Source organism: Leuresthes tenuis, unplaced genomic scaffold, assembly GCF_036924035.1.
Source record: "Leuresthes tenuis unplaced genomic scaffold, fLeuTen1.0.hap1 SCAF_18, whole genome shotgun sequence".
NCBI classification, from domain to species: Eukaryota; Metazoa; Chordata; class Actinopteri; order Atheriniformes; family Atherinopsidae; genus Leuresthes; species Leuresthes tenuis.
Window position 1 is genome coordinate 14,346,341 of NW_027325372.1, and position 11,230 is coordinate 14,357,570.

The window sequence follows — 11,230 nt, forward strand, 5'->3', positions numbered from 1 at the left end:
ATAGCTCTGATTGACAGGTATAGAAACACAGTTACTATAACAACTACCTCCTGGCTCTCATGAGCACCTCTCTTCCTCTACCCCCCCCCTCCCTCCCACCACCTCTTCTTTTTTCATTTTCTTTTACCAGCTCTCCTTTTTACCCCCGTCTCTCCCTCTCACCCCCTCACTATGTGCATGTGTGGGTGTAGAGGGAAGAGATTATGAAAAAGAACTCAACTGCAATATTCCTTCACATGGAGATGTTTGTGTTGCAAGATAGAGAGGCCTGGCACCAGCTATTGGATCTAACCTGTGTGGGTGAGGGTAGGCGAGAGTGGGAAGATGAAACATGCTTATACAACACGGCAAATAAGCCTTTTATATTCTTTTTGTGTTTCCTTTTTGGTGCCTGTTCCTCTGTCAGGTTGAGCCGCTCTGCTTGTATAATCAAGTCAGTCCACCAGGCTGTATTCCTGCATGTGTGGGTGTCTTTGCTTGCATGCACACATTTGTGTCAGCAAGCGGCACAGTGAGGCTACCCGATATGATGAGTGAATTTCAAGCGCGATAGAATCTAGTGGGACTGACACCGGAGAGCTCAGAGTGGCAGAGAGAAAGTGTGCATGTGTGTGTTGCTGGGAAGGAGATGAACGTCATTGCTGCCACCTGCTTCAGCGGGACAAAGGCCAGGCACATACACATCCATTTGCATATGCAGACAGCCAAGAAGAGGTCAAAGCAATCTCCTAACATAGCATTAATGATATGATTTACTTAACCTTCTTAAGCTCAACTTATCTCGGACCCTCCGTTCCTTCCTGTCAGAGTCCCTGTCTCCTCTCCTCCCCCCTGTGTCCCTGCATCTCTTTTCATCTCTCCGTCTCTGAGTCATCACACAGGGTGAGAGGTCTGGGAGAAAACAAGCTGCCAGAGTTGGACATGCCATAACAATGCAGCACCTGTCAGGGTGTGTGTGTATGTGTGTGTGTGTACCTGTGTGAGTACATGTGCATGCAGCTGTCTCAGAGCTTCTGTCACCAGGAGAAAGCAAGGAACATTTCCAGTGTTACTGTAAGTAAAGAGACGCACGACCATACGCCATCTGTGCCCATGTGTGTGTTCTCACGGCTGTGGTTTTTCCCCAGAAGTTGCTCTGTTGCGTTATTATTGATTGGCTGTCTCGCTTTGTGACAGGAAATGAGATGGTGGAGCTCGACACCTGTGTGACCCCAGACACAGAAAGCTCTCTCTAATGATCTAAGCTTCGCTGCCTGGATCTTGTGCTGCAGCCGCTTCGTCACTTTGCTCAGAACTGATCAACGGCACACCCATCAGCCTCTGAACAAGGGACAGGCATCACTCATCTCCTCTGTGTGTGCACGCTTTTCAGATCAAATAATGAGCGCACCTGTAGAGGTCTCTACTCTCCTCTGCTTGTTGCTGGAGTTGATGATTTGTGCAGAAAATTGCCCTGGTGAACTCTCCATTTGTGATGTAAACTCATGCAGATGTCGCCAGTGTGGCGGTAGTTTGAGGTGGTTTCTGCACCGTTCATACAGTGATGGGTGGTAATTCAGAATTAATTAGGCTACGACACACAGGGGAAGGCACAGCCCATAATAAGACATTTAAAACAGGATGGGATCTGGTATCCAAGTGCAGGGTATCCATAGAGACCGTTGCTATGGCGGAGAGAAATCTCACCTCATTAGGAACAAATATAAATAGCCTTGCGACTCTGCTTACGGTCATGATGCCCACGGCTGAGAGAACAGGCTAAGAGGCTTCCAGGTCAACAATGCAGTATGAGAGGTGGTAAGCGGTGAAAGATGGACAGATCGATAGAGGAGATGATAAAAAGAATTAGAGACGAGGAAAAAACGAGGGTTGCTGAAAAAAGAAGGGAGGGGGGGTTGAATTCTTAACGACGGGAGACGTGTGAGAAAGAAAGACAGAGGATGGATGGGGGAAGAAACCGAGCCAGAAAGAAAGTTTGTCACCACTGTCTGAGGAGAAATCTCCCAAATGTCAGCCATTTTTTTTTAACACTAGATATAAATAAACTGCACGGCAAAGAAAAAAAAAATCTCTCAACACTAGTGTCCTGAAGCCGTGTTTATATTCAATGTACGTTGCACTGAATTGAACTATATGACAAGAGAGATGACAGGACAGATGTGGAAAAAAAAACCAACACCGCATGATGACATGTGCGAATGTTTTGTGTACCTAAGGCTGAATTACTATGTTAATCTCCAAGAAGTGGCTTTTGCAGAAATGTTTTCCCAGCAACAAACATAATGAGCGAGGAGGAGAAGCGGGAGAGGCAGAGCAGGAGCTGTGGGAGGAAAGATGGGAGAGGGGGCTGCGAGGGAGGCTGACAGCGAAGTGGAGAGGAGACAGATGGGAGCAGAATGAAAACTCAAGACATCCACCACTGATTGCATCAACAGGTTTGAGCCCCTCCAGGTATGCTGCAGTGCGCCACAGTATTACTACAGTATTGACTCATCTTACAGTTGACCGTCCGGAGGCTGCCTATGGACCTCATCGGTCTCACTTCCTCTCTGCTTTCAGTTTTACTTTGTCTTTCTTCCTGTGTGGTAGCAGCAGCATTTGATTACGTGTGTTTCTAGTATTTAGTCATCAAGGCTTAGTGACATAATAGCAGAGAGGCTGTGTATACTCTGTGTGTCCCTGCTCCTGTTAAAACCTAATAGGCCCTACATCAGAAATCCTGGTGGGTATTTTTAATTTCTATTTAGCAGTCATAATTGATGGACAGCACCTTTCTCACGTCCCTTCTCTTCAGTTGCAGTTAAAAATGCAGAAATTCTGCCCTTTTATGTAAAACTTTCAAAGAAAACCTTTAGCAGTGTGAATGCCTTTGCAGACTTTGCAAATTTCAGGCAAACTGATGGGTCAATTAAGGCAAAGAAAGCAGAGAGAGTCCCCCCTCTCGATGCAAATAGCCTTAAAAGCTTGTTGCGGCTTCCTGTTCTTCAAAGCTAAATGGTTTTCTCTGCCTTTGTTGTGAACAGTGTGTTTTCAGCTCGGGAACAAAGGTGTCTGCGACTGAGAGATGAAAACTGCGACAGCTGATGAAGACGGTATAGAGTTCAGACGTACGTTTGTGTGGGCTGTCTAATTGAAGAGATTGTTTGATTCCTCTCCCTCTGCGCTTCTCTCTGTAGACCTGTCAAACTCGCAATCGGCGAAAACAACATGCATATATGGAATTGGAGGAGCGGGAGGGAAAAGAGTGGAGATGGAAAGACGGCGTTTAGGGAAGGGAAAAAAAAAGGAGGGAGTTTACGCCCACTGCCTGAACAGATGAGAAGACAGGCAGAGGAGGGAAGAACGTGTGGAGGAAGCAGTGTGTGAGTGCCAGAGCTCATCAACCTGTCAAACATCCGTTATAGACCACAAACCCACACAGCCATCGCACTGCTGCTGCCGAGGTCTATCACTTAACAGGTGCACTTCCCTCACCCTTACGTACATTTTCTTCTGCACTCAGTACAGTATTATATATATGTGTGTGTGTGTGTAGGTGGACACATTTACGCAAGTTTGAGTCTTGTCCGCAGAACACAAACCCTTCTTTGGATGATTTCCATGTGGTGGAAGGTGATCCACCGTGAGTCACCCTCATTGATCAGAAAATAAAGCCAGTCTTCATACCGATGCTTCTCTCACAGCCCTCCTTACTGCTTTAGCTCTGCACTGACACAATCTGAGTGCGCACTTTCAGCCCAGCCCACGTTTGAACCCGCATTATTCCTCACTGTGCTCATAGTTTTGTAATATCTGACTGCTGACGCACTGCATCTAAATTCATCATCCACTTGCCCCATGGGTATTACAGACGCAGTTTTTCTTTTTTTTCTTTAATTTTTAGTGGGTTTTTCTTTGTCCTTTCCTTATTGTCTTTCGTTTTACCTTAGACATAGGTGCAGGTTAGGATGATGCATGGTGTCAGCACATTGGCCCCTTCAAATGAGGCTGATGTTCCTCCTTTTCTGTTAAAGGTGGCAGATGAAGTGGAGTGTAAGAGGTTTCACTTAAACCCAAGCACCCTTCAATGCAAAGACCTCAATAACAATTTAATCATCTTCAGATAAATTTACAATCAAATTCTTTGTTTATGACGCAGAACATCAATGTCATCTGCCTATGTCTGGTGATATCTGTGTTATCTGTGCGCCCTGTCGTGATGCAGAATAGGTTCTCTGGGTAGACTTTACACTATTTTAAGAAGTGACCATCTCATATGATCTTCCTTAACTTTTTTACCCCTTATGATTTAGAATGAATTTCTGCGGCATTGTCAGCTCATAAGAATACGCTGCAGTTGCGTGCAAATGTTTGGACACCATTTGGGTTTGGTCTCCAAAAGGATATGAAGTTAATGATGAAACTTTCCTCTAAACATTTTAAGATAGTTTTTTGTTTCAGTTTAAAGGAGTAGCTTGTAAAAACTCTCAACTAGCTAAGTCATTGTCTGTACAGGCCAGCTGATGAAAGTTTTAAAACTTTATAAAAACTGTTGTCCCAACAATCGACAGCTTAAATAATTGATGCCTACAAAGCAAGACGAGAGCAAAGCATTACTTAAAAAAGCGGTAGTTAACAGAAACAGTCGAAGTTCCAATAAGATCTGCAAGACATATCGACGTACCTGCAAGTATTTTAATCTGCAGCAACACCTGCACAAACATGACCTTAACAGAATAGGCATCAGAAAGAACCTTTCCTGCATCCTGACCACAGATTTCAACTTCAGAAGTTCTGCAAATGAACTTGTACACACCCCTGCATGCACATTGAAAACAAGTCCTGCTGAGTGATGGCACTGAACCTGAACTTTTAGCCTGCAATCATCAGAGGTTGTGTTTGGAATAAAACAGGAGGTGCAGAAGTTCACGAAGAGATCACTTCTCCAACCGTTAAGCACAGGAGTGCATCGATTGTGGTTTGTTGCAGCGGGTTGCACGTGTAGCGTGAGGGAAGACTCAATTATTTAATCAAATCAAATCATGCAAATTCTGCATGTGTCCATTAAATTGAAGATCCAAAAAAAAAGAAAGATGTCCCCCACAAAAGGTCTAAAAGGGCTAAACACACGTCCAACAATGGTCCGCCTTATGAGGTGCGAGGGGGAAGTTTTTAATGTAGCCTTCACTTCTTCAGAAATCTGTGGTTAGACCTCAGAGGAGCAGCACAAGCGAGCTGACAAGACATTTATAATTCTTAATTATTTTCTGGTAACGTGAAGTACCAGAAAATGATTTTTCCAGTTAATCCAGTGAAGAAAATAGGAAACAATCTTGCTGAATATGTTTAAGAAAAGAACGGTGTTAATCATCAAAATACATTTTGATCAATTCTGCCTAAAAGTTTATTTCTGTATGAAATATCTACTGTAGCCCCAGATTGTCTGCATGTAAAGTTAGACACAGCTATAGCACAATATTCATACCCAGGACTTCCTTATGACTGTTCTGAGTTCATATGACATCATCATCATCGGCTTCGCTGTGAAATTTTGATAGATTTCATGATACGTAAATAACAATCATTACTTCTTCGAATGAGTCCTTGTAGAACTAACTGAGCCACTGAGTTGTTTGCACTGTTAAAATGATCCCATTGATGATTTATACAATGTGCAGGGTTTGAATTAAAAAGCCTCCACTCAGCAGGTTTACCTCATTTAAATAGAGAAACTAGTGATATGCCAAAAAGTAGTGTTTGGACCATTCTTCTTATCTTCTGCTGTGGCTCACATGTAAACAAAATCATGAAAAGGACTTATTCTTAATTAGAATTAATGTAGCTTTAAAGAAAGGCCACACGGCTGCGTCTTGCTGAGGTTAAGAAGCAGAGGAGGTCTATTTATCTGTTTCTTGTCTGTGACTGTCTAGTCACCCGGCCACACGCTCCATCATAGTTTAAATATTCATAGGTCGGCCTTTGAATATTCATGAGGGGACTATTAATATTCATGAGCCTCACTTGTTGAGGTGTCACTCGATCTCTTGTACATGCACGCTCATGCAGACATTTACACAGGCTAGTGATCAAAGGAGATAGCTATGTCTACAGATTCATGAGGAGTGGTGAGGGTACTCTGGAGTTATGACATAATGGTAAATAAAAGCATGGCTTCCTGTTTGTAATCAAACAACCTCCATACAAGTCTAGGAGTTCAACTTTTGGGAAATGAGCTCATGCCGCAGGTTAGTGAGCTAAGCATTAAGGCTGGGTCCAAATACACAGTCGTTCATGGAGCCTCACATCTTGTGCACACTAGTTCAAATGATATTAAGCGTGTAATCGGCATGAAAACTGAAGTTAACTGTTTCAACACATACAGCAGCCTGCTGTGCAAAAGTCTTGAGCCACCCCCCCCCCTTTTCTTTATAAAGTGCCTGAAAAAGGGTTCAGTGACTTATTGAAACAAGTAAAAAAAATAATAAAAAAAATCCGAGTATAGAAAATGGATGGAGTTTATAAGTAAAAAACAGTTTAGAACTATTTTGAAAAGCTTTAAAGTCAATATTTATGATGAACACCTTTATTCTCCAACGTAGCCTGAACCCTCTCAGACAGGCTTTCTTGTAATTTCTCTAAGTAGTCTTCAGGAATAGTTCTCCAGGCTTTTTGAAGGACATCCCAAAGCTCTTCTTTGGATGTTGGCTGCCTTTTTGTTCCGTTCTCTGTCAGATGATCCCACACTGCTTCAATAATGTTGAGGTCCGGACTCTGGGGAGGATTCATCCCTCCATAAGACCTGTTGCCACTGATTTTCAGCCCATTTCTTCAGCCTCAGCCTTTTCTCCCTGTTTCCCTTCCTTAAGATCAGCTTCTTGACAGCCACCCTTCCATGGAGACCATTTCTGATGAGGCTTCTGTGAACAGTAGATGGATTAACTGCATCTATTAGATCTTGTGTCAGGTCTTCACTGGATTGTTGTTCCTATTTCTTAACAGGGAAAAATAAAATCCAGCAAAAATACTGTTCATCTGCTGTAAATATTTCATTTTGGCTAACCACGTCCTATTTTGTCCTCCACTTGTCCAGTTTCCTGAGATTTTTTAGGAACAAACTGCACACCATGCTGAAATATGCCAAGTTTTCAGCTAATAGCCCATTGGGAAACACTTTATTGGTACAAAAATAGTATTCCACGACTGTCATTCTGGGATGTATTTGTCACTTTTCTTCGATGCAACTAAAGTAAAAAAAAAAAGTTTTTAAAAAAAAGTAGCTAATGTCCAATTAAAATCTTCGAAAATTCTTCAGAAAGCCTTGAGAACTATTGTTCATAACCACTTTAAATACCTTAAAAAGTTTTTTAAGTTAATGGTGCATTTCCTTTTGAGACACAGTGGGAGGGTTATTGCAGACGAGTAATTGAAGACTTACTGTATGAATTTATCAAAGGAAATGATAAGTTTACCCTCCATTGCCTCTCTGAGACCAGGGTCACTCTGGTGACAGTTCCAGTAAGACCTTTAAACAGACCTTTAAACCTCGTCGAGGAGCTGGAACTCATGTAACAGTATAACACACACACACACACACACACATAAACACACTCAGCTGTCCTCTCTCTGATGAGTGTGTTATCTAACAAGCCAAAACAGCGATATTTCCGTGCACACGGAAACGAGCGCCGCTGAGTCTCGGCCTTGTGTGCACACATGCCAGACATGCTGCCAGAACCCGCAAACAGCAGGTGTGTGTCTGTGTGTGTATATGTGTTTGTGTTTTTCTGCCGTGCCAGTTTTCAGAACAAATTTTACATTAAATGCACACCAGCTGTCTGTGGATGAATTGTTTCAGCAGAGAAAAAAAATATCCCATGTGTTGAGTGTGATGTAAAATCATCAGCCAAGTGTCATTGAGACATGACAAACCTTTGATGTTTGTGTGTGTGTGTGTGTAGGGGGATAAAGACCAGTGATGCACACAGACAGAAATGTCTGCTGGATTTTTGATGACGCACATCCTGAGGCCCTTGCTCAGTCACCTTAGTGGCTTGTGGTTGTAACTTTAAGTCTATATGATGTTTTACCCTCTCATTAACACGAGTACAGTAAGTTTTCTGATTTACTATTGATCATCTTGTCTGCAAGATTATCACAGATATGTTATTTACTCTAGATTTTATAAGCCATGTGATAATAACTGGTATTTTGGGTTTATTCTCATTCACAGTCATGCGACAAAGTACGTTTGATCCATTGAAACCTTTTCACAAGAAAACGAACGGTCCTCTTTGAATCAGTGCTGATCAGCAAAGCTAATGCAGCTCAACACAAAGCACATAAAATAGATGTATTGAAGTCATGATTTAGATAAAAAGTAAACCAGCTGATTAGTGAGATGAAAAACTAAGTACATCCTTGTATGTATCACTCCTATGGATTCCTAAAATTGCTATAAAGGGGTTTCAGTTGAGCTGTCAATGATTAGAGTAGAAAAAAACTTGTCTTATTTAAACTGCGAAATCTAGTAACAGCAGATCTGAGTCGAGCCTTTCCAGAGAAGAGTAGTGAAGCACGGTGGTGGAAATGTTATGCTCTGGGGTGTTTTGTTGAGCAGTTCGCAGCTATGAATTCGGCAACATATCAAAGAGCACTTGAATACAGTGGGAGATCAGCTCTGTAAAAACTTTAGATGAAGCACAACTTAACCTTTCGGCGGGGTGATGATTTTCTGCACATTAGCAAATCCACAAAGAAGCTCGCAAAGGAGAAATTGAGATTTATGGAATTGCCAAGTCAAGACCAGATTTGAATTTAAATGAAATGTTGTGAGAGGATTTTGAGCAAGCAGTACATGTAAGAAAACCCTCAAACTTTTTGCAGCTGAGGGAGTTTTTCCTGAACAAGTGGTCAAAAAGGTCAGCAAACAGACAGTTATGCAAAACAGCTGTGAAAGGTTATTTCTTCTCGCGGGTACATTACCAGCTTCTGAGGCTATATTGATATTTTTATTCATTGAATTAATGATTTTCTGCAGTTAGTGTTTCAAAGAGGATCGGCTTGCTCAAATGTGTCCGGGAAACAGCAACTTTACAGATGCACTTTCTTTTTCATACGACTGCTTGGGTGGCAAGTTGATATAAAGTAAGTTTTCTAATAAGGAGTACCAAATAACAGAAAAGTCACATCTATATCCCGCTCTCGATCCCTTGGATTAACTCTATGTCTCTAGGTAACGGATGAGAGGCTGCCAGACTTAATCAAACTCTGCATGTCTGTACCTTGACACGAGCCTCAAAGTAAACAGCCGTTTAATTCACGAGACATCATTATACCCTGGTAACTTCCACTTGTGCAGAATATTCCAAGCAGGCACTGCGTGATAAGAGAGAGTTTGTTGTTTTGTCCTCTTACGTCTTCAGTTTAAAGAATCTCCAAATCTATTAAAGCAGGGTCAACTTCAATGTAGATATGAACAACTTCGGAGAGAGTGTTCAAAAGGTTCAGGCCAGTAATTTTCTATTTTGGGACAAAGGGGTGAGGATATGAAGTAGTTTTGTCTCTTCCAAGCTACATTTATCACGGGAATCTTCTTGTGTAATTTTGTCTTTGAATAATGGGATCTGTGAATGACTCTGAACTGAACGCGGCCAGAATTAATGGAATGTGAATGAGTCTGCTCAGGACTTTGTGTCCCCACCGTCTCACAGATCTGTGTTTGTCGGTTGAGCTTTCATTTGGTTTTGATTGCTTTCTCAGCAGTACCTGTGAAGCTAGATGTGTTAGTTTCTGTGTGCAGCAGCATGTTGTTTCCGTACCTGGTGGAGATCTGCACTTTTGTGGCACTGAGCAAAATAAGTGTCGCTCATGTTGCCAAGCCAACATGGAAACTGATAAAAAAACAAAAAAACAAATGAAAGCTGGATTATCAAAGCTGCGAGATTTTACACTGCACCCCTGGGACCAAAATGCTTCAGGAACCAGTTTAATTACCAAGAGGTTCCCTTTGTCTAAATCTAATTTAAAGATCTTCCTATTTCAGTCCTTTGACAGTTTATGTGTTCTCCTTTTCTGAATTAATGGGTTAAATCAAATGATCAATCTTTAATTGAAGAAATGGGGCAGGGTGAGACTGTGCACTCTGCACGAGAAAGAAAATGAGGTTAACAAAGTACCCAGAGCTCATTTCTGTCCACAGATCCTAGCAGGAGCTGCCGTGGGCCCGGTGCTGTATGTTTGTGAGGGCTGGCTGCAGTCGGGGCTGTGACCATCACTTCAGACATATGATCTCAGTTTCTCTAAAACAGACCTGGCTGCGAGACAGATATGAGGCCTGGTGACACTCAACAAGATGTCAACCATGTAATGGGATATCGTATTATTTTGTGTCTGCTGTGGTGAAACCATAGAAAGAGGAGCCTGGATGACTGAGATTCAGGAGGGCTCTGCTGTAAGTGCACTAGACAAAATCCTAAAGGATACCAGCCTCCTGGTACTGAGGTCACTGAGGTCTCATCCTCTGTAAATGGATGGAATGGGGGCCGTTTTTTTTGGATGAATACACAAATATCACTCGTGAAAAGTTTCCAAAGGCCAATTCAGATGTTCAAATAACGTTTTACCTCTATTAAACCACCAGTCCCATATTATAAAGGGCTGGATTTACATCAAATCTAACAAAAGTGTCTTATTTTAATTGTATATTTTACTGAATAAGGTCGCTGAAGAATTTTGGACTGAAGCACTTCTTAAGTCTTGGCAACAACCCAGCCAGCATCTCTGATCGGACTGATGGTGTGTCAGCAAAATGACTGCCAATTATCACCACTGATTAGAAATAACAAATTAAATAATTCTCATAAATGCCGCCTCATACTTCTGCTTCCTTAAACATCAGAGGTAACCATTGCGCTGCTGGAGGTGCTCGTCAGCTTTCAGATAAATACATTTTGCTTTGTGAAACATGATGCGCTGCGGGTGGATTAAAACCATCAACGTTACATAAGAGGTTATAAAATGAAGTCCATCTGAGCCGATTAAAACATTTTAATGCATCAATAAATAATAATCTGGAAAACTTAAGTTACATTCTAAACTAATTGTAAGAAAAATTTTGTTCACTGAGGCGTGGACACACTTGATAGAATCAATGACATCAGAACCACTAAGAGAGCAAACAGACATGACGGTAATACTCCCATTTCCTGACCTGTAATAGAGTACAACAATTAGGCAGCAATTTATTTACTAT

The 11,230-nt window shown here is 41.9% G+C and overlaps 1 long non-coding RNA gene across 1 annotated transcript; it reads left to right on the top strand.

The window, feature by feature from the left end:
* The first annotated feature begins 395 nt into the window (after nucleotides 1–395).
* LOC140275027 (uncharacterized) lies at nucleotides 396–3,670 on the top strand. Its single transcript, XR_011908382.1, has 2 exons — nucleotides 396–3,092; nucleotides 3,177–3,670. It is a non-coding gene; the product is annotated as an uncharacterized lncRNA (long non-coding RNA).
* Nucleotides 3,671–11,230: the final 7,560 nt, after the last annotated feature.